Below are 24,333 nucleotides of genomic sequence, written 5' to 3'. Positions count from 1 at the left end.
TTGAGGCTCTACTTCCACAGAACTGAATTTTAATCTTAAACATTTCTTTGGAAACTCCCGAGATTTGATAACGGACTCAGTGAGCATCTGCATCCAACATTTCTCCACCCTCGGGGGCCTGGTTTACTGGTACCTGGTTGCAAAATCCCAACAACAACATAGCTTTAAGTTCAAGATTTATTTCCCTCTGCCTTCTTGGCTTCCCAGTTGGTACAGGGCATGCATTCCAAAGGAAACACAATGCCAAGCGTGGTTAGGCTGCCTATGGCTTGATTGCCTCGGTTCAGCTACGTTTTCGATAAGTAGGCTTTTGCGGGCTGGCCTGGGGACTTTGCCATTATGTATCATTTTCTGACTATGGGAGGTGAGGCCCAAATTCTAAATGACTGGCTTACCAACATACTTTCAGAATTTACATTGGGAGAAGCCAGTTCTTTTGTGAATGGCTGGAACTGGAAGCATGATTCAGATTAAAGAAGGGAATTTCTAAATGACAAGAGGGCCCATAGGAAATCTGTTTGCAAGAGGGGCTGACGTGCCTTAGGAAGGCAAGCAGGGCACACTTAGGTCCTTAGAGCAAGAGTCAAGGTCAGAGAGCCTGGTGACTCTGAGTAGAGAACACTGTCCTTCAGGCCAGCCCATGGACCAATGCCCATGCCTCAGAGCAAAGAGGCAAAAAACAGAGAGCCTATAATCGTTTCAAAATCAAAAGTTGTTTTTAAAAAAGGATTTAGAATATCCAAGGAAGGGTTTTCACCATGAGACCCTGTGTTCCTGCGGCACTGGGTAGGCTTAGCGTTCTACAGCACACACGCTGGGAGATGCACGTCAAAGAAACTGGATTCTGGACCAACTATCTTTTTCCCCATTGTCCTGACATCCCAGTCCCAGACCTGACCTGCCTGGCTTTGCCTCCATCTGTGGCCAAGCTTGCCCTGAAGTCGTATCTCACAGAGTTGGTTGTATTTGAGAAAGTTTTCTAGAAAAGTTATGTCTTGGTTTATTTCTAATTTTTGCTTTTCTTAGCCTGTCCTGTCAAACTTCTGTCAGTCTGTGACAAGTGCCACGCCTCATCCACAGCACCTAATGGGATGTGACACAGGCGGCAGGTCAGGATAGTGATAACCAAGAGTCTGGAGGAAACAGATGCATTGTTGTAATAATAACTGAATACTCTCAAAAGGTATCATGACATGAACAGAATAGATGTGGAAGAAAGAAGTAATTGTTTCTGGTGCAGCTGACCTGCAGTGTGTGCACACTTGGGTTGATATTCGTATCTCTACTGACGCACAGCCTAGATCAATGGTTCTTAAATTTCAGTGGCCATAAGAATCACCAGTTACATTAGCATCTAGGAGAAGGGCCTCATCAGGTGATACTGAGGTAGGAGATTCTAGGAGCACACTTTCTACTATAATATCACTTTTTAAAAAATCATGTTAGTTGAGAGTCTTGTTACTTGCAATTCATATTACATGAAATATTTAAAACAGATAACCTCTACCCACTCACACTAGCTCATACATTTATCAAATGATTTTTTAATTCCCTTGCACATCATTCAGAAACAAACCAGTGTAGGGGTATGTGTGTGTGTGTGTGTGTATTGAAAAATAAAGGGTAATAATCATTTCCAACTTCTTGGAACCTCAACATAATTTGTGATATTCCTAGGGCTCTGGGAAACCGATTTTTGTTTTGTTTATTTTGCATAGTCATAGTCAAGGAATCACGAGAGAGAATGTGAATATTACCTTTATGAGCCCTGTAAAAGCCTCTATGAGTGCTTTGAAAAGCTTTTTTTTTTTTAATTGACCAAAAAGAAATCCTAACAAATGAATCTGATAGACCTGGGAGCTTGTTTGCTATTGGATATTCTGGCGGATCTTCAGAAGCCCCAGCTGGAGCCATAACCCAAGGACAAAACAGTTTTAGGAAAATAGAATAAGACTCAGTGATTCGAGGGTATATAACAGATATAGTCTCAGTAATACACAATCCCGGACGTAACCCAGATGCCTTGCTGTGAGTTTCTTTGACTGGACAGTGGTAATCCACACCACCCTGGTGTCTCCCAAAACTATTGTAAGCAACATGGCAGACTCTAATAAAAAGTATCAAAGGATTTTATAGCCCTTCCACCACCCTTCCCCAACAAGGAGGTTTCTAAGTTTCTCTGAGTCCTGTGATTTTGTTGTACTGATGTAGTTTAGTGATCTCCAAAGTGGGGTGTCCAGAATTGACCCACTGGGTATAGAAGAAAATGTTGGAGCTTTTCATATCAGTTTTATCTAAAAATAAAGAAGTTTAGCATAACCAACACTAATACGTATGTTGGAGTTTGGTATCCTCACAGGCAATATGTCCCAAATGCAATCATGGGACCCCTGTAGTATTCCCAGGATCTTAAGAAAAGAGTAGAGACTCTGATCAAGGAGGTTGGTGAGAGCTCCTCATTCAGCAGTCAGCTGTCGGTCATTGGAAGATACTGCAGTGGACACGTTCCTGGCTCTTACGGATCATGTTATTTAGATTTCACTAAACTAATCCTCACAGAATGAACATGTGGCTTAAAACAGTTTCTACGAGGAATTGCCTATGCCTTTACTACAGAAAACCCAGAAAATGTCCAAATAACCTAAATAATCAGTTGATGATAATTCAAACACAAGAGAATGCCAAGAAAATGAAAAAGCTGATATTTTTTCTACTCCCCAAGTGGACTCTTCATCTGCCCACATCATGGGATATTTTAAATATAGGAGATAACCTATTGGATTTGGAAAGAAGTTGACCAATCTGTGAGAAAGTGCTTTTTGAAGAGTTGCATGCTATGAAAAGAGCAATTTGAAAGTGGATATTTGGAAACATTTCTATGTTTATGTGATTTTTTTTTTACATGAAAAAAAATCTCTGTGTCACTTATAAAAACTCTCATATCAGTACACTTAAAGAAAGTATCAAAAATCTGTTGAAAATTCTTCCAAAATGAGTTTTGGTGAGTTTTGACCCTATTTATTAACTGTACAAAAGTGAAAATCATTAGTGAGGAAAAATAACTGAGTGATGTCAGGGAAGGTGAAATGTACTAGCAGAATTTAAACAAAAACCTTTGCATAATCAATAGGATGAAATGAAAATGTGCATCTAAAGGGACACTTCTTCCATCTGGTTCTGTGCATCTTTGCAAGGGAACTTTTTCAGCTGTAATAAGCAATAAACCCAAGTATCAAAGAAAAGGAAGGAAGGGAGGAAGGAAGGATGAAAGGAAGGAAGGGGAGTAAACCCATAACCTGAATTAGAACCACTGTGTCACAAGTATTAAACCAATGCATTCTAATATAACAAAGTGTATTCAGTCATACTACTCTCACTAAAAATTATTAATAGGTTTCATAGTGAGAGCAAAGTTTTAACTTAATAAATAACAAATTACTTTAAAATATATATATATATATCTAGAGAGAGAGAGAGAGAGAGAGAGGTACAAATATGAACTCTGTCTCAAACTTTAAAATTTTCTTATATGTACATTTTATAATGAATAAAATATATACATTGATAGTACCTGAATATTTTAAATCTCTCTCTCTCTCTCTCTCCTCTCTCTCTCTCTCTGTTTCTCCCTCTCATTTTTTTTTACAGCTCGGATAAACAGTCAAAAAAGTTTGAAGACCACTGATTTAAATAGGAGTGAAAATGACATCTGGAAACATCCAAGAGAGGTGGAATTAATTTGGTTGATAATGTCGGCCTGAGAGCAGTGGCCAGGAGAGGGATCCACGGGGGTGAGTTGCTGGGAATGGGGAGGAGAGGCAGACTGGACTTGTTCTTTGTCAGTTTGTCTGTGTGTCAGGCTGTGTCAGAGAGATGAAGAAGAGAAGGAAAGCACTGCTGTGGGGAGAACTTTCTACTGTGTTGCTCTATGACATTCAGTGTATTGTACTTTCCGCTTTGATGCCTTTTCAAGAGCCTTAAACAAAGGTCTGAATGACTTTTCCATGCCTTTAGGATAACTGACTTGTGATCTGTTTGTGACACTGAGCCGAGATCGTCATGATGAGACCTAGCTGTCTATGGGCAATAGAAGCATCACCCATGTCTTTACCATAGAAAACTCTGGTCCCCAAATCCCAGGTAGTCAAAGAGTATGGCTCACCAGACTGATCACAAGAACAAATCTTTTAGTTCCAACATTGCCAACCTAGTGAATATGTGTACATAGAGAAATACAAATTTATCAAAATAAAGTGTTTAATTTGCTCCACATAAAAATAATTTGGGAAAGAAATGATACTTCAGAGGTGCATGGGGTCAGACTGTGAGGGTAAAGTGCAAGAATCCGAACTGAGAATGCACTTGCCGTTTGAGACTTAGAAATGGGCAAAAGGAAATCCATGGCTCCCTTAAAAGCAAGCGTGATACGCAAACAGAACAGCATGGGGTGCCTGTTGACCTGTCACCTCACTAGAGCCCCCAGACCCCTTCCGACAACTGAGACCATGCAAGTGATGAGACCACATCCAGCTCCCTACGGAAATCACACGGACCTTTCCACTACAAACCCAAAGACATACAGACTTCTAGAAGGAGCAGAAGTGTGTAAGGAGCTCTTCAAGATAGGCAGAAAGGTGAGCGCATACGGAGGCCAAGGTGAGGCATGTAATAAGGAATCCGGGATGTGATATTTTAAGGTGATAGAACTGAGATGCCAAGATTCTTAAGCCTTTGGAGAAGTTTCCCAAGGCTGAGTGTAGGAATCCTAAGGAAATAGAGAAAGACGCTATGAGTCATGTACAAATCTACACGTGTACATGAGGAGTGGATGTGAGCAATAGCGTAGAAATCATGACATTGAGAAACACTTCTAATCATAAATGCTTTGAAAATAAAATCGCCCCTTTAGGTATTACAGCTTCTACGACTATGCAAAGCAACGCAGGGTGCTGGATGCTTTCGATATGACCATTCTATTAGTCAGGTCAAGCTGCCACAACAAAGCTCCACCAGCTGGGTGGCTTCAACAACAGCAATTTATGTTCTCGAAGTTCTGGTGGCTAGAAGTTCGATCTTGAGGTGTCCATAGGGTTGGTTCCTTCTGAGGGCTGTGAGGTGTTAAAAAACAAAATCTACTAGTAAATGTTAAAGATCTTATCGGCTTTATTCAAGAGCTCGTGAATTGGGCAGCACCCAATCTAGCAGATAGAAAGGAGCTCCAAGGAGCTGTGCAACATGATACAAGCGGAAGGGAAAAGGAACAAGGAAGTTGTACTAGGCAAAAAAGCAGGCTGGTTATTGCAAGGCTACTTTCCTTTAGGGGACAGTAGGGGTCTCCCAGGCAGGTCACCTAACTAGTGCTGATCAAGTGATTCCTCGTTGACTGGTTTAAGATTCCATTTCTGGGACAGCTAAAACCGTTAACTAAGTTAAGTCTTGGTTTGGTGATGTAGGGATTAGCATAAGCGACTCCATATTGGGTGTGTTGTCTTGTTTTCAACACAGGGAAAGAGCTGTTCCATGTTTCTTTCCCAGCTTCTGATGGTTTGTTGGCAATCTTTGCTGTTCCTTGTAACTGGATGACTTCTCCCTGTGTCTTCACATCATTTTCCCTCTCTGTGTCTGCCTCTGTGTCCAAATTTCCTCTCTTTATAAGCACACTAGTCACATTGGATTAGGGGCCCATTCTATTCCAGTATGACCTCATCTTAACTAATTACATTTGTAATGACCTTATTTCCAAATAAAGTCACATTTTGAGGTACTGGAGGTTAGGACTTCCACATATGAATTTGGGAGGGACACAGTTCAATCCATACCAACCATGATTATGTAAAAACACTGTGGTTTGGGTCAAGGGCTGGAACTTGCCAAGCTTGCAGTTCTGCATGGCTATCACGCATCACATCTGCCCTCAATTGCCCATATGCAGCCTCCATCCTGTACCCAGTGTGTGGTACCCCAGAGATAGAAACTACCCCAACCAGAAATATTTTGAGGCAAGGATCAGTTCTATAATTTACATTCCTGTCCCTGTTGCTAGCCATGCCTTCCCACGGCTGTTTGCTCCTTTCCATATGTCATACCCTTTGCTCTTCTAAAGCTGCAGATAAAAGATTTCAGACCAGGCAACATTTCAGGGTGTCTGTACCATCTGTGAAATCTCTTCCCAAATGAACAGTGAAAGGAAACACTTTAAAGGTCTTATTTCAAAAAACTTTTCATTCTGAACATACTGAAAGTGGGATTAAAAAAAAAAATCCTTGCCCTTTACTTGCTTTCATTTTCAATATGAATAAAGAATTTGTCCTTACCTCAGGGCAGGATGCTTTCCTTCAGAATACAGCGGCTAGAAATACAACACTTAGATAGTCACAAACCCTTCGTGTAGCTGATAAACAGAAAGTATTCACGACCTGTAAGGATAAAAACCTTCCACAGCCATCAGGTGTTGCTTTTGGTATTTCTGTGGCCATTATTCATGGTGTGAATAATGAGGAAGGCCTTGGAAACAGCCAGCAGGCTCCAGGGGCGAGGCGAGGAGGTGAGGTGGGTGACTCAGCTGCCATAGGTAAGTTCCAGCTAGAAATTACAGGTAGAAAATCTGAATTGAACTGAAGTTTCTCAACCGAAAAACATCTTCCTGGAATATTAAAATAACCCAATCTGAACCCAATACAGAAAACTATAAGTCTCTGGATTGGTGGAAGACACTTTATTTATTTATTTGATGTGGACCATTTTTAAAGTCTTCACTGAATTTGTTACAGTATTGCTTCTGTTTTATGTTTTGGTATTTTGGCCCTGAGGCATGTGGGATCTTAGTTCCCCGACCAGGGATCGAACCCGCACCCCCTGCATTGGAAGTCAAGTCTTAACCACTGGACTGCCAGGGAAGTCCCAGAAGATACCTTAAAAATGTGTTTATGTCTGCAATTTTAAGGGGCTCTCTGAGAAGAAAGAATGAGTAATGGTTGCAGGGTACGACCTTTGTCAAAGATAGAAGCCACATCTGTGTGTGATCATTTGACAGGGGACCTTCTGAGCCTCTTCCAACCATGGGTAGTAAACAGGGGACCTTTTGAGCCTCTTCCAACCTTGTGATTCTATTAGTCTTTGAACTCTGTGTGGTGAAGACATTCATAAGCCCAAATAGGGCAGAGTGAAGTGAGTTTGGGCCGCAAATCCAAAAACCTTTACGTATTCCAGCTCTGAACTAAAGTATTCAGTCCTGGAAGTGAGAGAAAAAGGGGGAGCCGGCAACAGCATTCCAAAAAATGTATTGAGTACCTACACTCAATGATAATCATTATCATTTCCATAGGAAATGAAGGACAGTCTACCCCAGAGACAAACTCTTAGGTCCATCTTTTGGTGGATAAAAGGCATTCAAGCCATTCCAATACTTACGTGTTTAAGTCTTAGGAATTAGGGAAGCTCCATTTGCTCTCAAATGCACCAGAATTAGGTTGAGCATAAGCATCTGCATGGTTCCTACAACAAGAGGCAGCTTTGGGCACTGCTCCCAGGATAAGTCAACGCTACAGCAGGGCCAGAAGGTCACTGAGCCAACTGATGTTTGTTAATTACCCCCCTCCCTGTGATAATCCGTGGATAAGCCCAACCCACTGCCTTAAAATAAAATGTGGTAAAATATACACCATAAAATGTACCCCCCAGATTTTAACTATTTTAAGTGCATAATTCAGTGGCATTAAGTACATTCAACGATACTGTGCGCCCATCACCACTACCCACATCCAAAACTTTGTCATCATCCCAAATAGAAACTCTCCACTTCCTCTTTAATCCGAAAGAAATAAATGTGAAAATTGTCTTCTCTCTCCTCTTCGACTCCAAGCACTGCTTCAGTCTTGCAGTGCCTTCTATGGAGAAACAGCAATGCTGAGAATAGGCCGTGACCACCATAACCGCACAACTGTCCTCGCTAAGATTCCATGACCTGCATGGGACCGGAGACTGGACTGCACCACGCTGATGGAGAGAACACACTCAGACCCTCCACCAGTATTTTTCCAGGAAAACTGCGTCCCCCACATGGGCTGCTCGTTATGTGCCAAGATAAGCGCTCAATTAATTTTAAAAATGCCATAAACTCGATAATCAGAAAATGAAGTGGACCAGTCTGCTTTCACTCTTAGGGGTTAATGACAAAGGACACACGATAAACAAATAGTGTTAAGGCTGAAAAATAACTTCTTTCTCTTGGTCATCTGTCTGGACTGGGCTCTTAAAGCTTCAATAGTTTTGTTTATTTAGGAGGTAGCAGTAAATCTCTGGAATTAGAATGGCCAGAGGGCCAGGGCATAGAGCTGCCCAGCCTTGCTTTCCTGTACTCCTCAAGCTGCTCCACCCCAATCAGTGGGAACGGCTAACACCAGTTCTGCCCCTGGGGTGAGGAAAGGCTATGGGCAACAGAGCTGCTTTGAGTCGTTCAGGTCTCCTTCTAGAATACAGGATCAGCTTTGACGAGATACCAGTTCTGTCTGTGCCGCCACCTCCTGGGGTCTTCTCCCCTTCAGGTACTCAAGGCCACCTGATAACACGTGCATATTTTGTCTTTGGTGGCTTCTCTGCTGTGATAATATTCTAAGTCTGTTTCTTTCATCTCTAGGAGATAAATTGAGTGGCTGGGGCTTGTGAGTTACAGCCCTCGTTATGAATGGCAAAACTCTAAAAGAACCATTAGCTAAAACCCCAAAACTTACCTGTTGGCCAATTTCTAGGTGCTCCCTCTCCCAGAGGAAGAGCATCAGAAGACCAGAACTTGGGGCTGACGATGGTAAGAACCAGCAGAGGCAGTAAGCTGGGAGCTTGAGACCATGGAACCAGACACTGGACTCAATACTCTGAATAATAGAATACCATAAGTGGAAACAACTGTAAGGATTTTTTTAGACCAGTGAGCCTCAAACAATTCATACTGGTTAAAATATAGATCCCAAGGCTCTTTCCTAACCTATTCATTCAGAGTTTCTTGGAGGTGGCATCCAGAACTCTGTATCTTTTAACAGTGTGCCAGGTTATTCTGGTGTTGTGTCAATTCTAGGAAACAGTGGTCGCATTGATCAAACCTCCCTCAGACGATGCATCTGGAAGACCCATGAGACAATCCCCTCTTTGTTCTGGACTTGCACTCCTGTGAATGCAGCCTGAGATGGCATTGAATCATAGTGGAGAATCATTACTGAGCTTAGGGTCAGCGAATATTCTCAAGTCCTCTACCCCTGAATCACCATCATATTTATTCTTGAATCTCGAAAGGCACAAAGCAAGGATGAGATGTGACAAATTGGAAGCATAATTTAAGCCTAGTTAGTTTACTCTGCCCTTCTTTCCTATGTCCATCTTTCATTGTTAAAATTGATGGTTTCCATCCTGTCATGGGTATCAAATTATAACACAAATAGGACCTAGACCTCATTCTATAGCATGGTTCACATTTCAATTCAATTCCACAGATATTTAATGAGCAAATAACTCAGCAAAGTATTAAAGTGCTAGGCAGCTCATATATAAATCTATAACTCAGATACAAGATAGAATTGATATATGCCCCAAGAGAGATGCAAAATGTTATGCATGTTCAAAAAAGGCAAAGATCACATCTCGTTGAGAATGGGCTGAAGACACAGAGGGCCCTTTTGGGGAGACGTCCTATTTGAGCTGGAGCACCATCTGCCTAGATGTGCTAAGGAAGGCCTGTCATACATAGAAAATCTTGTGAGTCAAGCAATGAATGTAGAAAACGTGTGTTGAGGGTGGGAGTGATCATAGAATAGTCAACTTTAAGGCTAAAAGAAAGTGGGTTAGGCTAGTGCATGGAGGGCCTTTGCACTAAAGAATTTGGATTTCATTTTCCAGAAGTGGGGAGTCAAGGAGTGGCCATAGGGGGCAGAGTGAAGCCAGGTCAGATTGGAGTCAAGGGTTCCTGTCAAGAGGTAAGAGGTACTAAAATGTTTACAAGTCCAAAAATTTGGAAACAACCTGTATTAGTCTCCTATGGCTGCTGTAACAAATTACCACAAATTTCATGGCTTAAAAAAACATACATTTATTCTTTTTGAGTTCTGGAGGTCAGATATCCAAAAATCTGTTTCTCTAGGCCAAGATCAAGGCGGCTCTAGAGGAGAACTTGTTTGCTTGCCTTCTCCAGCTTCCAGAGCTGCATTCCTTGCATTTCTTGGCTCTCGGCTTCTTCTGAAACAAGCATGTGACATTTTTGTAATTAAAATAAAGACAGGAGGAGCGAATGAGGGCCAGAAATAGTGCAGTGAAGATGAAAAGGGAAGAACTGATGCAGAGATGAAGTCTCTAAGATTCACCAACCCATCAGATCTCAGAGGCAGTGGAGGAAAGACCGCTCTCAGGCAGTAAGCCTGGGTGACAGAATGGCTAGGCTGCCAGCAGACATCTGTGCAGGAGGAGATAGTTTGGGGAAGAGGAGGCATCTTTCAGATGTGTTTGTCCTTTGGGTCTCATTGTAAATCTACAAAATCAGACTTTTTACTGGAGGGATCTGGCTACTAGTATTTTAAAAAGTGTTCCATGTGGATCATAGCATCCTAGACCTAGAGCAGTGGCTCTAAAAGTGTGGTGCTGGAACCAGCATCACCTACATCACCTGCGAACTTGTTAGAAATGCAAAGTCTCAGGCTTCCGCCCAGACCTACAGGATCAGAAACTCTAGGGTTGGGGTCCCGGGATCTGCGATTGAACAAGCCCTCCAGCGGATTCTGATGCATGCTCAGTTGGAAAAACCACTGACCTAGAGAGCTTCTAAGGATCCAGATGACACAGATAATTTCAGTCTAAATCTTGCATGGGCAATTTTATTCCGTCTCTCCTGTGGACCCAATAAAAAATAAAACCCTGTGGTCAATCCTGAGACCTTACTCTCCACTGAGACTGACTGGGTAACTCATGCACACTGTCCCCAAGCCAGAAGTCAGGATGGTAACCCTTTCCACTATTAACTGCAAAAAGCCCAGCTTTCCAGAAGAAAACTATCCACTGTCTTCATGGGACCTCCTCATCGTAGAAGCTGCTTGGGCACTCTGTTATTCACTAGACAGGTAAAAGTACTTTCAGACTTATCTGATCTGAGTCTTACAGACTCTTTAAAGCTCATAGACTCACGTTATGGGACAGAGCATCTAGTCTAATCCCATTTTACCAATTAAGAAATGGAGGGGCCCAGAGCTCGTTGGTAACTTTGTATGGTAACAGAGATCATAACACAGTTGGTGACCAACCTGGACTCAGACTTTCAGACTCATTTCAGTGACCCACATTGCTTCAGCTTGGAAGGAACAGGTGCCTCATCTTCTAACCCTAAGACGCTGCAAGCCCAGTGTAGCTGCCAGGGCCATCCATCCATGTTCAGGGAATTCAGGGTCTCCAGGAACGGTGTGGATTTGGATTCCTATTGGCACAGAGGAGGCAAATAAAGGGAACAAGGAGAAATGTTTTTTCTAGGCTCTTGCTAAAGAGGTTCCCCCATGTACCAGGTAGATCTTTACCTCAAAACAACTTTGTAAAATGGGCACAACTATCCCAATTTTACCCATGAGGAAATGAGGCACAGAGAGGCTAAGTACATGATCAAGTCCAAACAGTGGACAATGAGTGGAGGTAGGATTAAAACCTCAACTCTGAATCCTGGGCTTTTCCCCATGTAGCCATACTGCTTTCTGGTGAGTTGCTTTTGAACTGGGGGTGTGATTTCTTTCAGTCTCTAAATCAGTGAATCCTAACCCCGACTGCAGGTTAAAATCGTGGGGAACTTTAAAAAGTACTAATAGCTGGGCTTCCCTGGTGGAGCAGTGGTTGAGAGTCCGCCTGCTGATGCAGGGGACGCGGGTTCGTGCCCCAGTCCGGGAGGATCCCACATGCCGTGGAGCGGCTGGGCGCGTGAGCCATGGCCGCTGAGCCTGCGCATCAGGAGCCTGTGCTCCGCAACGGGAGAGGCCGCAACAGTGAGAGGCCCGCGTACAGCAAAAAAAAAAAAAAAAAAAAAAGTACTAATAGCTGCTGCCCTTCCTCCCACTCCCATTAAAACAGAACCTCTGGGTTCTGATACCAAAATACCAGGATTATTGATATTCTTTTTTAAAGCTCCCCAGATAATGCTAATTGCTGATGGGATGCAAACCACTTTTTTAAATGTTTAATTTGCTTCAAAATAATTTAGCTAACCAGGAATAGACACCCGTTCTTTAGGCAAGTGGTGGATAGTTAATTAATTAAATTACTCAAACCGATGATTGAATTATATTTATAAGTTAGATAAAGAAAGGAAATGGGGGAAAGGAGAGTTGAGTTTTTATTAAATAGTTTATTTGTGGGCAGGGCAGGCATGCAGGACTGTTGCTGGATGTCAGAAATAACAGCTCATCTTGGGGACCCCCACTGGTACCCCTGGCCCCCAAGATTCCCTGGAACACAGTGTTATCCTGGTGTTTGAAAATGTATATGTGTTTAAAAGTAATTAAAGCAAACTGGAAGTTAATTATTCTGAACATTACTTTACCAAGAGAAAGTCCTTTTTAAATTTAACAAGTTTTCTATTTAAAGCATTTTGGGTCATGTTCCTAGGTTAAATGTAGAAGACAGTAATCTCATGGTAATTCCTTGGGTCTTATCCAACAGAATTTTTAATTAATAGCATATTCACTAGGTTAAAAATAGATCTTGAACAGAGGTCTTTCTTTAAGGAAATCTATACCTCCCACTCTTTAATTTAAGCTTTCTGGTAGGAGCCATGCTCCCAGAAATTCTAGTCCTTTTGATTTTTTAAAAGCTTATATCCCCTGAGAGTCGGAGTAACCAACCTTCTATTTTTGAGTGTGAATACTCAGGCAGTGACGAATCCCGGAAAGCCTCCACCTGTAGCCATCAAAGCCTCCCTCACCTCCTTCTTCACATGGACCAGACATCAACCCGGATGGCAAAACCCAGCCACTAACTTCATCCCCAGGAAACTTCCATCTGCTTTTAAACTCTTTTAAAACTGAACCCAAAACTGGTTTATAGACTACATACTTACTTTTATTTTCCCGCCTGAAAATTTTCATACCTTATTTACTTATACATTTATTTAATCTTGAAACTTCAGGAATAGAATTTCTTATGATTGGAGTAAATTTTTTATCAATAAAGACCTCTACAAGTTTCTGGAGCATTCCTCCACCTCTCCAGGTCAGATGAAAATTCTGCAATTTAGAGAGAAAGGTGCTGGGAAAAAATCTTTGCAATAGACTTAAGTTAGTAGGATTTCTTAGCCTGGAGGAAACTGGCTTCAGGGTAACCCATTAATTGTCTAAATGTATACAAAGATGGCCCTACCATCCTTGCTTGGTAGAAGGGGTAACCAGCTATTTCGCACATTCGCTGAGAAAAGAACAAAGGAAGCCTAGTCAGGCTGCCAGAGGAGGGATTTCGAGGGATCGTAAGGGGAAGACTTTTGCACTGAAAGAGCAAGGACTCTTTTTTTAAAGCCTTAAAGAAAAAGCAACATACTCCCTTGTATTGACTGGGGTTTAGCTATTCTTGAAGGGAGGAGGATTCATTGAGAACTTTTCACTGAACTGTAACAGAAATCCAACAACTAGCTCCTTTTTAAAAGATGAAATCATCGGTTCACGTAAATACAAGTCCAAGGGCTGGGCTCCAGGCATTGCCGGATTCAGGGGTTTGAACGATAAGATGGGCGCTCTGTCTCTTTTCGTCTCCCACTCTGCTTGGCTTTATGAGCTGAAAGAATTTCTTCTTGTGACAGCCAGATTGCTGCAGGCAGCTTTGAGCTTATTCTGCCCTTAAAGCTCCTTTTCCAATATCTATGTCAGTAAAGGATTCTGATTAGCCTTGACTCTGTCCCTAGGCCATTCACTGGTTCCAGAATAATTGAACCTGTCAGACTGGGTTGCGTGCCCATCCTCATGGCAGAGGCAGTGAGACCCCTCAGGTGGCAGAACCCACAGATCACATGGAGTGCAGGAAAGAGAGTTCTAGAAGACAAAGAGGCAAGACAGGCACAGAAATAACATGGTTACTGCAGAGATGATTTGGGAAGAATTCTTCTTTTCCTGCAATCACAGGATGACAACTGTGAACTGAGATTTTAACAGACTACCCTGATGTCCCAAACCCCAAAGCTAAACACTAATTTTTTTTTTGGCTAAACTTTAAGCTTGGAGTATCTTTCATTGTTTTTGTATCTTGGTTTTGGCTTTTTTGAGGGGGAGGGGGTGGGTGGAGGCAAAATAGTAAGCTCCTGATGAACCAGTTAGAAAAGGAAGCCCTGTAACTTCCCTTCGTCTTTGGATCACTATTAACCAATCTGAATGTGATTTGGTTTGAGTTCATCGGCCATGACCTTCCACTGTCACCATGTCACAGGGGCCAGATAACTGCCCACCAGTGGAACCCTGGCCCTCTTTCTCAGAGTCTAGACTGCAAACTTTCCCTAGCTCCAGAGTACAGGGAGTCCAAAGCGATTGATAGTGACCTTGCTCCCAGGGCACAGGGAAGACAATTGCTGACAGTACATTTGCCGAAGTTTGGGCTGTTTGGTCTTTATTAAAACCCTGTGTATCATTCAGGGTCCTGGGAGGATACAGAATTCACCTCAGGTGGCTTGAATGAAGAGATTTGATGAAGAACTCTCTACAGATGGATGAGCAGGATTAAGGAAACAAACCAGAGAACAAAGATATCAGAGGGCTTCCCTGGTGGTGCAGTGGTTGGGAGTCCGCCTGCCGATGCAGGGGACGCGGGTTCGTGCCCCGGTCCGGGAAGATCCCACATGCCGCGAAGCGGCTGGGCCCGTGAGCCATGGCCGCTGAGCCTGCGCGTCTGGAGCCTGTGCTCCGCAATGGGAGAGGCCACAACAGTGAGAGGCCCGCGTACCGCAAAAAAAAAAAAAAAAGATATCCAGAGACTAGCAGTGTTGGAAGCCATTATCACCCCTAAGGCAGAGAGACAAGGAGGCAATAGAGGTACCAGGGCTGGGTGAGAGATAAAGGTAGAGACAGGACCACCTGGCAGGAACACAAGTCATGGAGGGGGTTAGCCATTTGCTGCCTCTCTGACACCCTGGCACTATCCCCCTGGACCAAATCCACTTGCAGCCAGTCAGCAAAGGGCCAGGGATTCAGTCCACAGGGATCGGCGTCCCAGGGCATAGAGTGGGGCAGTAGAAGGGAGAGAATGGATTGGAAAAACTAGGTCTGGCTTCCCAACAAGGGAAGTGACACCTAAGAAAACTCAAGGAAGAGGAGGATGCGTTGGTCAAGTCTATCTCCTAAAAATCTAGAGAAAGTATAGCTCTAATCCCATGATGCAACGAGTCTCTCAATGGCCCTAAGGAATTTTGTTCTCAAAGCTTTGAGATTTGTTTCTTCCAAATTTTATCCCAGGTAGGCATGCAGTGACATCCATAATAGACTACTGCAACCATTACACCTGGGCTTCCCTGAGAATTAGTATTCAGGAACAAATTCAAATTAATTATCTGTCTACACAATGGCAGGATTAACCTTTAAAGTGGATGCAACGACCGTGATTTACATAATCTATTTAATCATTTTTCAATAGAGTTAATATTCAGAATGCAAGTGGGGAGAAATAAATTACATCTTATAGCTTTTTGTGAACACCAGGTTCAGCTCACAAAGAATAAAATTAACATTATCTAAGGTATAGAACATATCAGGTGCCGGAGCAATAAATTAGATTACAGGGATCATTAACAGCCCTTCCAGAATCTTCTTGTAATATGAATTCATCCAGAAAGTAAATAAACAGTGACACACAAAAGGAGCAGATGTTATTCATCACTTTCCTCTCGGATCCAAACAGAGGTAGTCTGATCTGATAGGACCTTATGAGATATTTGACAGGTGTGTGTAATAAACATCGACAACACTTACTTAAGGATCTATTGGAAATACATCTAGAATAGAAGGAACAGGCTGAAAATGAAGCAAAGAAAATTTAATTTGAATCTGGGTTCATTTCTTATCTGATCATTTTCTTCATTTAAGTTCCGTTCTGGGTGGAACATTTGTGTTTTATTCTTTCTAAAGAAACAAAGGCCTGAGAACTGAGCACTGGAATGGTCTGTTCTCTGGTCCTAAGGAACCTGGTGCTTGAGAGCTATTCTTTGAGGAATCCGGAGAGTTCTTGGGGAAGGTGTTTAGGGAGAGATGCCTTATTTAAAGTGAACTTCCTGGGCTTCCCTGGTGGCGCAGTGGTTGAGCGTCCTCCTGCCGATGCAGGGGACACGGGTTCGTGCCCCGGTCCGGGAAGATCCCACATGCCGCGGAGCGGCTGGGCCCGTGAGCCATGGCCGCTGAGCCTGCGCGTCCGGAGCCTGTGCTCCGCGACGGGAAAGGCCACAACAGTGAGAGGCCCGCGTACCACGAAAAAAAAAAAGTGAACTTCCTACAGAGAAAGACAAATACTGAATGATATCACTTATATGTGGAATCTAAAAAGTACAACAAACCAGTGAATATAACAAAAAAGAAGCAGACTCACAGACACAGAGAACAAACCAGTGGTTACCAGTGGGCGGGGGGGAGCAAGATGGGGGAGGGGAGTGGGAGGTACAAACTATTGGGTATAAGATAGGCTATAAGGATGTATTACACAATATGGAGAATAGAGCCAATCTTTTGTAATAACTGTAAATGGAAAGTAATCTTTATAAATTGTATTAAAAATTGTTTTAATCTTAAAAACAAAGTGAACTTCCTGAATCTAAAACTTCTAAAAATTTAAATTGCCCCAAGAGAATGAGACTGGAAGAAGAGTCATGGAAAAACAGAAACCGTGTCAATTTAAAAGGGACTTTACATAAAAAAATTAATTTTAAATTCAAGTACTCACTGTGAATTTTGAGAGCACAGGAATAAAAGGAGAGTTCCAAATGGACCCAGGAGCTCTCCCTCTTGGTGGAATATGAGAGCTGGAATCAAGTATACACTAGAGGAAGCAGGCGCCCAGGGGCCAAAGAAGCAGGCTCCAGCCCAGCCTGTCACTAACTAGATGGTTCTGAGCAAACTCACATTACTCCTCTGGCGTCCAGGATCCTCATCTGAAATATAAGACCCATATCACATACTAGTAAGTGTGGGTATAGACTCAGTCCAGCCTGGGTTTGAGTTTAAGCCCTACTAGCTGCATAGCTCTGAGCAAGACATTTACACCTTCAGCCTCAGTTTCCTCATCTGCAAAATAGAGAGATTAGTAGAACCTACCTCATAGGATTATTGGGATGACTGAATAAAATAAACGTACAAAGCACTTAGCACACAGAGTCCGGCACATAGTAAGAGTGCGATAAAAACTGGTTCTTATTACGTATAATATAGCTCTAAAATCTCTCCAGCTGTATTATTCTATAATTCTAGTTTTATAGCACAAAGAGAGAAAACCCATAGTTGAACAACATTACAAATGATGAGTCCGTAAGCTATGTCAATTCATGAAAACATACATATACCATCATCTTAAGTAGAAGGAAGTTATGACTAGTTGTCCCCAGTGTAGATTTGCTGGTAAAAAACAAGGGGAATATTGAGAAGCAATGGAAGGAAATCGTCATTGAAACAGGTGAAATGTCATATCCTTTTTTTTTTTTTTCTTTGCGGTACACGAGCCTCTCACTGTTGTGGCCTCTCCCATTGCGGAGCACAGGCTCTGGACGCGCAGGCTCCGTGGCCATGGCTCACGGGCCCAGCCGCTCCGCGGTATGTGGGATCTTCCCAGACCGGGGCACGAATCCGTGTCCCCTGCGTCAACAGTCGGACTCTCAACCACTGCGCCACCAGGGAAGCCCCATATTATCCTTTTTTTCTAAAGTTGTTCAGGAATTCAGTACAGAGTTAATGAGAAGCTAAAACTCTATGAAAAGTGGTTTTGCTTGTCTTCTTTTTCTATGAAATTGTCCTAGATACGTAGAGATTACCATTTAGGGTTACAGTCAGTGATCGAGGGCCCTTGGATAACCATCCTGCCAACGTGATGGATCTAGTTGTTTTGTGGCTCATCTGTAGCTTCTCACAAAAAGCTTTTCAAAAAAGAAAGATGGTCCAGTCTCTCTTAGTGAAGCTGGCTGAACATCTCTCCTCAGAAAACGTTCCTATTAGCTTTTCTCCAACTCAGCCTCCAGTCTAATCCATAAATTATGCAGACACACTCTTCATCAAACTTGGACTTTTTACCTCTTGAACTGTAGTGGGAAGAGAGGATTTAATTAACTTTGGAGCATGAGAAATCACAAGCGAACTCCTGAATGTCTCTGGGTTACTTGGATAGTTACAAAAATAACAACAACAGCTCAATTATTGAGTGTTATCTAGATGCCAGATGCCATGCGAAGCACTTCACACATCATTTGATTCTTACAACAGCTCTATGAAGTAAGTAGTAATATCATCCCCAGTTTACAGATGAAGACATGGCGGCTCAGAAAATTTAAGTAACTCGTTCATGGTTACAGTGTTAGTAAACAACAGAGATAGGATTCGAATTGCCTTTGACGTGGTCCCAAAGCTCATGATCTGAACAGTTACTCCGTAAGGGCTGTCTGCTAAGTGATTGCTCATCCTTAACAGTCTTTCCCAAATTACTGTGGTGTCTCTTCTTTAAGAATAAGACATCTTGGGCTTCCCTGGTGGCGCAGTGGTTGAGAGTCCGCCTGCCGATGCAGGAGACACGGGTTCGTGCCCCGGTCCGAGAAGATCCCACATGCCACGGAGCGGCTGGACCCGTGAGCCATGGCCGCTGAGCCTGCGTGTCCGGAGCCTGTGGCTCCGCAACGAGAGAGGCCACAACAGTGAGAGGCCAGCGTACCGCAAAAGAAAAAAAAAAAAGAATAAGACATCTTACTGTATGTGGCTTCAAGAGAGTTTTCCCCAGAGTGGGTGCCCAATGAGCCAATAGTTGGTCTGTTTTATGCCCAGCATTGTGCTAAGCTAAAAAAAGCCTTTGAACTTCCAGCCTAATCATTTTCTAAAGAAAATGTATTGGAGGAGAATTAATAGACAGATGAGATTGTAAAAAATTCAAAGTCCAGCTTTAAGAGACTCCTTCAAAAGTAAGCTAGAGGGCAAAAAAGTTCTAAACCAGAATCTGTGTGTGTGTGTAGTTTTGTGTGTCTTTGTGTGTGTCTGCATAAGGGGAGTTGAAGAGAAATGTTGTCCATTTATTCCACAAAATGCCAACAGAAAAGATGAACAAGATCAAGGCAAGAGAAAACTACAGCTATTTATTCCCCCAAAGAAGAGCATTCAAAGCGATTCATCGGCTTGACATTAGCAATCCTCCCAAACATTTATACATGAATTCTTGAAGACAAGAAAAGGACAAATCAATCAGGAGCCCAGCATTTGAAACTATCACACTATCCACTTCTGTAATAAGACATCGACTGTGGATACGGGGTCACTCCCCTCCCCTCCACTTGACTTCCTCATCTTTCACCTCCAGGTATGAAAATACAGCTGGGAATCAGCCAGATCAAGGCAACTGTACTACACATGGGTTCCTTCCATTAATAAGCAGGAAACAAAATGGAAAAAGCCCACTTTTAAATCAACATGGTCATTCGTAAAGAGAGAGCTCCATCTCTTCCTGTATATGGATACAGCACCCCTCAGAGAAGGGCGAGGGCTGATTTCTCTTTCTCTTTTCAAGGGCTAATTCTCCTGTTGTCATTCACAGAATAGAACATAATATCAAATTGGAGGAAAGATCCTTTTGTTTCTCTATGTCAGTAACAGATGTTTCTTTCAGATCAGGGAGCTGCAGGGAGGAAGAAATTTCCTCTCATGCAAACTTAAAATGAGCTGGCCAACTCTGCAGAGTTATGTCTCTGCCAGGTTCTTTGGGAAGATTCCTGACCTTAAGATCAGCTCTGTTGGAGCCAAAAAAAGTATTCCTTTTCTTTATAGGAAGCAACTTATTCACATCGATTTGGAACACACCAGTTCTTGGGCTAAAAGTCCTGTCTCCCACAGCACCATGTGAGGCCATGGAGTTTGGCTCTATGATCCTGAACTCTGAAGATGTGCAGACCTGAATTCAAGCCCTCAATTTCTTCTCAGCATCAAGATCTACTGTGATTCAGGGAGAGAGAATAGAGGTGTCAAGTCCAGAACTATTGTTTACAGGATAATTATAGATCTTTGGGAACTATTGTCAAGGTTTGAGGGAAGAGAAGAGGATTCTCACATCAATCTTTTAAAGCCTTTATTATATATTTGAGAGAGAGAAATTCACCAAGTTTTTCTGAAATTTGGTTTCTTCTTTTGTAAAATGGAAATAACCTCTTCTGCTTACTGTGTAAGAACAATCTACTACCAGAGTTTCTTGTGCACAAGGACAGTGTCCTCTAAAACTTTGCTCTCCAATTTTTGAGCAGTGCCTGGCATAGAGAAAATGCAGAAAAATGTCATCGTTGAGTGAATGAGTAAATGAAAGAATGAGCACATCAATGGATTGACAGTAATAAAATATGAAAATGTATGAAGTCCTCTACACTAGTTGTAAGCACTCTTCTCCAAATGAAATAAACTACTGGCTCTTCCTTTGGCATAGTTCAAAGTCTCTAAAGCATCTCAACCTTTGATTTGGAGCTCTTTGAATTATCGGTCTTTTAAATTCTGTTTTATCTTTGGCAAGCCAATGTGAATACAAACATGGCTTTTCCTCTAAAGACTGTGTGATTCATCAGATAGCCTTCACCTGAGCTCTGTCTAATCTCCTGACTGGTCTCCAGGTAGCCAGAGGTGTTTTCATTTGTGACAGCTCAGTGGGAGGTTTTAGGAAGTCACTTCCTCCCCTAAGCTGCATTTCTAGAAAGCAATTCCCCTCCAAATATGATTGGGAAATGGTGCTTTTAGTGGAAAATATTAATGAAATTTGAGGTCCTAGTCTCAAGTGTGGTTTCCCCACAAGGCAGGCAGCAGGATCCGCCGGGTTCTTCACATTCAAGACATGCCAGCTGGGTTCATGCTCTTTGTCACATCCCTAGAGGATGTGTTAGCCATCAACCTGTTCTGACAATGGTCCAGGCCCACGCGAGGCTCTGTGGGTAAACCCAGGTATGTTGCATCCACCTTTTCCAGAGAGACAGACCTGAAAGCATAAAAGCTATCCAGTAATCCAAGCCAGTCCATCTTAAGGGCCACCTGAGTGAGCTAGAGTCACCAAAACCAAGAAAGCCTTAGGGCCAGAGTCTTCAGGAAGATTTCGTGGAGAAGGTGGGCCTTGAATCAGGAAGACTCCGCATCTGCACTGACCTGGCACGGAGCCAGCAGGACTCTGCATGGGTCCTGGGAAAAGTCAGCAGGCCGCCGGGACTCTGGCGTTTCCTTTCTTGACAACATTTTCTCCCTCATACGGTCCTTGGAAGGACCAAATTAAATAGTGGATGTGAAAGTTACTTGAAAATTCTAAACTACTACTATCATTGTTATTTAGGAAAAATACGGCCTGAAAAGCAGGTCAGGCACAGATCAGGAAGGACATTAAACGTTTGGCTAAGGAGCCGTGTTGGTTAAAATTGAACTTCGTAAGCAAGAAAGGGCAACAAAAAAGCCCGGGCAGGCCCTTGGGCTCCTCTCTCCCTGCAGCAGCCTCCTTCTCTCCCCTCACAGGGTACCACCCACTGCAGCACAAACCCCTGTCACAAACTTAGTGGGAAATGAAAGCTTATCTCTAAGAGTGTTGAGGAAGTGTTAACTCACCCATTTCAGCTCTACCCTCTCCCCTACACAAAGCTAAAAATGAGCAAATCAATTAACGTGGGCTATTTTAGAATTTCGGCAAACTTTGAATGTTAGAGGCAGCGCTGCCTAGCAACAGGAGAGGATGTAGGGATCACCTGGGCTCTGATGCTCTGATTCGGAATGTCCCACGGGCTAGCTGCTTAACTTCGGCTTAACTTTCCTTGTCTGAACCTCATTTTCCTCCTCTGTGAAGTGGGTGGTGTGTGTGTTTGGGGGGGGTGTCTTCCACGTTCCCTAAGGACTTGTCAAATCCTCTTTGAGATGTTTCTGTACCTGAGGACAGGGGAGGGGAGAAGCTCCAGGGAGGGTGCTAGGGGCTCTAAGAGAAGCAGGTGAACTATGTGGAGGATACACTGTCAACCACATATCCTGTCTAGAGCCACGCTGACATGGTCTGTTCTTCCAACAGACACTGCGGATGTGCCCAGTAGGTCTGTGGATGAGTGACACAGAGCTTCTGACATCACGAAGCTCACAATCTAGTGGCAAAAAAATCAGACAAATAAACACACCATTACTCGGAAGCATGGTAAGTGTCAGGATGCAGCAGTGTTGGGAACTATGGGAGAGAGAGGAGGGACCACTGCACCAGACTGATTTTCCAATATTCTTGTCCTGTGCTCCCTGCCATGCTTTCTCGGTCTGTTTCATGAATAGCTTCACCAATCAAGTAGACTTGGATACATTTAATCTATTTTTTAAGAATTACAACGATATTAAGTATATCAAATATGCCCGCCGATCAGGTTTGGATCCTCCGCCATCCTCCATGGTGAATCATAAATTACCCAAGGGCCTTTTCCTGGGCCGTCATCCCATGATTCCCTGTCGTGGTCTATGCCGGCTGTTTCTGTAGGGCATTTTCTGAACTCACTTCGAGAAGCATGCCCTTCCTTTTCCTTGCTTTGTACCTGCCACTTGGCTGTGTTACGCCTTTCACTGGGTGTTCGAATTTTGTTGGGCAAATTCCTTATATCCTAGGACAGATACCAGGATACAGACTCAGCACTGACAGAGAAACAAATTATTAACCACCTGCTTGTATTTAGTCAGGAGAGTTCATGCCCAAAGCCAATGAGAGTCAATGGGGTCGTGATTAGTGGTATTTAGCAAACATGTACAAGTTTCCACTAGAAAAATTCATGCTTTATTTCTTTTTTCCTAAAATGGCCTTTCTAAACCCTAGAGGGTTTGATATCCAAGAATCTTGTGACCACACACATGATCTCCATCCTTACCCTTCCCCCGTTTCAGAGATCCATCTCCCGCCCTACCACCCGCTTTGCCTCTGCCCCTGTGGACTGAAGATCCCAGTGTCTCCCTTCTGCCCAGTCCTCCAACCCCTTGATCACTTCACTGGCCCCTCCCTGAGCCTTCTCCTGTTCCATTGGAGTTTTATTGAAGTGCAGAGATGAGAATACGCATAGCATCCCTCAAGTAAAAGCAAGTGTTTGTTATTTGTTTCCAAAACTCTTCCTGGAGCCCCCAGTCTCATGCTGGCCATTGTGGCCACATCAACCCGTGTCAGCAGATAAGCCAAAAGATAACCTCTTGGCTTCCTTTCCTCCTCTATTCTCAGGGACAGACTCTCTCCAAGGCTGTCTGACCCCCACTCCACCCCCGCCAGACAATAGCAATTTCTCCTTGCTGTATGGCTGCTCTCTGCCCCAGGTAAGAATCGGTAAGAAGCAAAACCCATTTTGCAGCCAGAATTCTAATCCTGGGCTAAGCGTGTTCTCATCCCGCACGCATGCAGGGCACGGATTCTGACAAACAGATGACGCAGCCACAGTTGTGGAAACAGAGCTGTTCAGAATCTGCCAGCTTCCTCCTGGAGCGGTGGGAGAAGCTCTCCATCAATGCCAGTCCCTCTGATTACACCCCTAAAGCACAGCCACGGTGTGCACTCTCCTTCCAAACAGTGTGAGCCTAAATCCATGTGAAATGAGCTGGACCGTGTTCATCAAAATAGCTTCAGCAGCGATGTGAGCCATTCCGTTTCTTATGTTTGGATACAGGGCTCTTGTCTGTTTTGACTAAAAATTCTAACCTAGGATTTACTTTTGTTCTCCTAGAGACACACACACACACACATGTGTGTGTGTGTGTGTGTGTGCGCGTGTGTGTGTGTGTACCCGCCTCCTCTTTCCCTCTCTGGTACTGTTTCCATATTTCTATTTTCTTCTCTTTTTATATATTTAAGTATCTCCTTTATTTCCTCCCTCCATCCTTCTCCTCCTCCTTCTTTCTTTCCTTCTCTCCTCTCTCTCTCCCTTCCTTCCTCTCTCCCTCCTTCTCTCTTTATCTCCCCTCTCCTCATTCCCTTCCTCCCCCTCTTTCTCTTCTCCCATCTTCTCCCCCCACAATTCTGCTAATTCTCCTAATGCCTTAAACTGCACAAGCCAAAGAGTTCAGCCCGCTCTCCCGAAATTGCAAACTGTTGCGTGGCTTTGTGACGGTAGTGTCATCTACTCAGTCCCTCTCACTATATCCCGGTGTCTAAAGATTTTCT

The 24,333-nt window shown here is 43.2% G+C and overlaps 1 protein-coding gene across 1 annotated transcript in view; it reads left to right on the top strand.

The window, feature by feature from the left end:
* The window catches only part of LOC307179784 (small ribosomal subunit protein eS7-like), a 67,108-nt gene extending 61,030 nt beyond the window's left edge, over nt 1-6,078 (top strand). Inside the window, exon 4 of the transcript XR_013825551.1 lies at nt 3,662-6,078. The gene's annotated coding sequence lies outside the window, so the exon portion shown is untranslated. The remainder of the gene's footprint in view (nt 1-3,661) is intronic.
* The last annotated feature ends 18,255 nt before the right edge of the window (nt 6,079-24,333 follow it).

Source organism: Stenella coeruleoalba, assembly GCF_951394435.1.
Source record: "Stenella coeruleoalba genome assembly, chromosome: 21".
NCBI classification, from domain to species: Eukaryota; Metazoa; Chordata; class Mammalia; order Artiodactyla; family Delphinidae; genus Stenella; species Stenella coeruleoalba.
Note: the sequence above shows the minus strand (reverse complement) of the source record. Positions and strands in the feature narration are given on the sequence as shown.